The following is a 4624-nucleotide window of genomic DNA, read 5'->3' on the forward strand; positions in this document are numbered from 1 at the left end:
CAATAATTTGAACATGATTACTCTGGTGACCTGGAGTACGTTAAAGCCATATCGGCGACACCTACGTGAGAGTGGCTTTCCATGTAAGCACCACTACCTGAAAAAGAACTCTAAAGCTCTAGACAGAGGCAAAGAGACTACCGGATAAGAGTTACACTGTGCTGAATCGCGTTTGTCTTCTTTCCCTCTCTTTTTTGTATTTAATGTCATCTTTCCTTTTATTAGATTTGATTTCTTTAGCCACCTTACCCCAGCCCACAGTAGCCTGCCGGTCTTTAGATTGTATATAGCCTCCCTGTCCCACCACCCTTTCCACCACAGCCATACAATGCAGAGATACTGGTTCAATCTCATGTACACTGTATTCTCTTTGTTATAAATTTCTATGCTTGCTACACACGGCCGAGCTAAAACACTTTCATTTTTTCCGGAAATAAGTGTACGTTATCGCCAATCTTCCCCATCTTTCATCCCCCCATCCCGCCCCCATGTGTAGGGTAGCAAACTGGTTAAGCTAAACTGGTTAATCTCCTTGCCTTCCTTCTCCACTTTTTCCTTCCTTCCTTCCTTCATCATCATTTTCATCGGAAATCATCACGAACCTCCTACATTCTCGACGTTCACGTGGTAGTGATCGGTGATTCTCCGCCAGTACAGTACAAGTCCTGTGGGCGCGAAGACCTCCGCGTCGGCAGCACTGTAGAGGGTGCACAAATGCATGGAGACGACGTCTGCCTCTGATCCTCAGGGCTTGCTTTAGGGGCGAATGTTGTGAGCTGCGACAAAAATAAAAAAACGAGGTCGAGATGTTAATGCACAGTGTTCAGACGTGCGAGATCACTCTAATACGTGATTCACCGAAAATTGCTTTGAATGCCTCATTTCAGGAGTGAAGTCGAAAAGCTCGTGATGCAGATTTCTAAAAAGATATATCGAAGTAATTGGGGTGCGCCAGCTGAAGTCTTTATTAACGGTAAACAATGTTTTCGCTAGAGCCTGTCAAAACGTTTTGCTAAAAAATATACCGTATACCTAAGGCACTGGCGTGATAGGGAGCACCGGATGTAACATTTCTGTTATGTGTGTTACGCTCAGCCCTCGCTCGATTTTCCGAGTTCACAAAATGAATGACTCCGTGTTCAGATTCACTCTCATTTAAAAAAAAATACTTGTACATAATGCAAATCGTCCTTGTGATAATAACGAAAAATGACAACCAAAAATGATAGGTTAAAAGTTTGTCTGTATACGAAATATAACACACTTAAGCTCAACCTGTTGAGCAGCTGTGAACAGAAACGCAACAACACAAGGCCTGTTGTGAACAAAGCTTCTGTACGGATGCAGAAACGTCTTAAAAGTTTTTGACCTATCTTGCTTGGCTGGCGTTTTCATCGTTTCTTTCTTTCAGCATGCTTCCTCAGTGACCAAACGAGATGAAGTCATGCCATCTATTCCCGTTTTAATACGCATGCACAAAAAAAGAAAAAAAAAGCAAGAAATAAAAATTTGTGATCTGAAATGAGGTTGTCTTTCATAACCAACCTTGATTTGTACTGGTTCCACACAGCTAGACTCCAGGCTGACCGCGCCAGGGCAGCACGTATCGAGCACAGACGCGCTGACCACCTGGCCATGCAATGCTGACATTGCTACGGCTTGGTCTGCACGGCTTAAATGAGAGAAAACAATAAATAAGGGTGCACAAATAAACGTCATGCAGTGATGCATTGTATTCTAAACGGGGGATAAACTGGCACTCTGGGGCTAGCACTTCGCCTCATGTGGTGCCTACACCAGTGCAATGTGTGGCTCCCACCTTATTTCCTCCGTACCCAGTCTGCTTACGACCGAAGCAGATGGCCGGCATTCTGTTGCGTTTCACTGGGGCTTGAATATTGCTCGGTCGTCCTAGCTGAGCATGTCATCAAAGCATAATGTTTTACGACTCTAAAGCCTCTTGGGAAAGTTTGTGCGTGGGTTGTTTAAAAATTATTTTACTCTTTGAGAGTTCCTATTTCCTTTGTCTAGGAAGAAAATAGACAGTTTTACCGAACAGTTATATTTCATCTTCTAAGGGGAGGGGGGGAGGGAACAGGGATGGAGGAGTGGGGGTTCCTCGTGATTTGTGCACAGAGCACGCGGTCATTGAACTGCAATTCCTCTTCCCGAATTAAATATCGGATTCGTCACGAGCATTATGTGGTTTAAAAGTCATGAAAGTATTTCGTATGACTTATCTAAATACAGCTTTGTTACCCGGAGGTAAAGAGAGCACACCTCGTCTAGAAGAATAGCAGAGCACGTTGTATAACTAACGCGCCATCTATGTCATGAATATAAGAACACTGCTATTAAAAATCATGGTAGCTCCCACGTGTGAGTCCTTCTGGAGCACTGAAGAATATTATGCCACGGTGACTACGGACCCGTTGTTGTGCACATATTCTCTTTAGAAGCGTAAGTGGTTGGGTCTTTTAGTATTCGTTCGGCAGAAATGTGCTTGTTTGGATGTGATTGGAAATATGTACTGTCGAATAATATTTTGTCACCAGCTCCTTCAGTAACCATACACTCTTAAAGGTTCAAAGTGTGATAACATGGGGTGATTTAGAAACACTTAAGCAACGAAGCAAGAAGCCCCAATGTGCTAAAAAAGAAAACTAACACAGTAACAAATCGGCACATTGTGCAGTTTCTGCGATTAGAGCAGAGTGATTAAAGCATTAACAGCGTGAAAGAAAATGAGTAGTCTAAGGAAATCGATCTGATAAAAGTTGAATACTGCGTTTAGTGGGCCACTTGGTTCTGTGGCGCCCCGTGTTGCCTCATCTAAAAAGTAATGGACACGCACGCACGCACAGAGTGAGAGACATGTTCACATACATACAAGGCATACATACACTGTCGCGTTCATCTAAACAAGGTTGTTGAGTGAATACTGGTAAATATAGCAAAGCGCTTTCTAAAGGACCGAGTGCCCTAAAACAGACTACTAGTCAACATCGAATCTGGTGTACTCGCCTGACACTCCGTACTTGCTCGTGATGAGGTCCGGAGACTGATACACGACGTCACCAGAAGAGCACTCGCAGAAGGTTTTCTCAGGGGAATATCTGCACACAGAGCAAACCTCTCTCTTTTTTTTTCCCTTGCTTTCACGCCTGAAATTCATGGTGGGCTAAATGTTTCATTTCAAAGCAAGTTCGATGCATCTTTGATTGAGGGATGTGCTGTTGCACTACTTTTGGTCGTTCGTTAATTGTTTTAGAGATGAACTTGCTGAAGCTACAGACCCAGGCAGTTGTAGCCACTGCAGCGTTAATAACGAGTATGCTTATTTTAAGCTGTCGCAGTTAATTTTAACTTTGTTTCTGCGCAACAGAAAAAAGTAACGAAAGAGGAATGTAGGTCCTATTAGCGCTTTGCTAACACTAACACTTCTACAACATGGTGCAGCCCTAGCTTCGTTGCCCAGTTTACGAATGATAAAGACAGAAAGTTTAGTTGTAAGCCATGCTTAAAATTTCTTTACATATCTTTTTCTTGCGTCCTGCTAAGCGAAAATCCTACCTTCGCTGGTTCCTAAAACAATGTGTAATGAAAACTGAGCTTCCTGCATAGCGTCGCTGTTATTACAGGAGCTCTAAAGCGTGTTATTACAGGAGCTCTAAAGCGTGTTTTGCATAAACTCGTCGTAGAACTTTTTTTTCTTAACTTGGAGTGTTGCAATATGCACTCAGACACCTCAGACTCACTCAGGCTACGCCGCTGTGGCTTTAATTAAGCAAGCGGGCGACAAACTACTGTATGCTCAACACGTAAGCGCGAAACTTTCATATCAGTCAAACGCAGGTCATAGCAGAAACAATTTCGGGGCCATGTTGCAATCCGCTATAGTGCGTTAGGGTATTCGCCAAATGGCAACCGCTATTACGGCTGCCGTCCGCAAAGTCAGGAGAAGTGGCATTATGCTTTGCCGGAACACGTGCAGCAATCATTCCAAGCCCGAGCCGGTATACACGTTTTACAGCGACGCTGTATCGACGCTGTAGCGACGCGGCTGGGCTTCAAATCAATCTAATAATGAGCCAGAACGGCTCCGTGAAACTTCCCGTCCCTCTCGCGAATTGATTCAACTTTGTCGACCGTAAACGCCAGGCGTGCGTTGCACGCAACGCCGCGCACTCGATCAATCTGACAGCAACGCGTGATTTCGACGGCAACCCTTGCAGTGACCGAGAGGCCAGTCGAGCCGGCCAACGGTGGGTGCATTAGAGCGATGGTGTTCGCCATACGGGATCGATCGCCTCGACACGCTGGTAGACCGGGCCCGTGAAGGGCGGAAGAAAAGTGCCGAGCGAAAAAGAAAAAAGAAAGAAAGCCGCGGCTTCGGGAAAAGGGGTGAGCCGTGAGGGATTACGCAAAGGATCGCGGGAACCCTGGAGACGTCACGATAGGCAGGCCACTGTATACCAAATTACGCGCGTGTAACAGCGTATCGTCGTCGCTGCTCATTGTTTGCTTTATGGAAATCCGCCAGCTGCTAAAGAACAGTCGCGTGGCCGGGAAGAACAAACAATCTCTCGCAGTCGGGTCGGCTACACTGCAGCACACGCTTTAC

At 45.2% G+C, this 4624-nt stretch overlaps 1 long non-coding RNA gene across 1 annotated transcript; it reads right to left on the reverse strand.

Annotated features, from left to right (window-relative positions):
- Window positions 1–607: 607 nt before the first annotated feature.
- On the reverse strand, window positions 608–3116 carry LOC139059726 (uncharacterized). The gene is made up of 3 exons (XR_011514323.1): window positions 3025–3116; window positions 1546–1664; window positions 608–776 (listed from the first exon to the last, which is right to left on the reverse strand). It is a non-coding gene; the product is annotated as an uncharacterized lncRNA (long non-coding RNA).
- Between the last annotated feature and the right edge of the window lie 1508 nt (window positions 3117–4624).

Source organism: Dermacentor albipictus, chromosome 4 (genome assembly GCF_038994185.2).
Source record: "Dermacentor albipictus isolate Rhodes 1998 colony chromosome 4, USDA_Dalb.pri_finalv2, whole genome shotgun sequence".
Taxonomy (NCBI): domain Eukaryota; kingdom Metazoa; phylum Arthropoda; class Arachnida; order Ixodida; family Ixodidae; genus Dermacentor; species Dermacentor albipictus.